Raw genomic sequence first — 212 nt, forward strand, 5'->3', positions numbered from 1 at the left:
AAACTATTTTAACTACTAATATTACTTGCATAAATAATAAAGCATAATAAGGAAAACATTAAGATAATAAAAGATGACAAAAGAAATAAACGTAAGAGGAATTATAAGGAAGAAAAGAGAAACAGTTGCAAATAAAACTTTAAACTAAGAGAACTTTCAAACTACTTCAAGTGTTTACTAGGATTGGTGCTTACAAAATGCATACTTCTAAA

The sequence above is a fragment of the Cynara cardunculus genome, unplaced genomic scaffold (assembly GCF_001531365.2).
Source record: "Cynara cardunculus var. scolymus isolate 2C unplaced genomic scaffold, CcrdV1 Un_Scaffold_6985, whole genome shotgun sequence".
Lineage (NCBI taxonomy): Eukaryota > Viridiplantae > Streptophyta > Magnoliopsida > Asterales > Asteraceae > Cynara > Cynara cardunculus.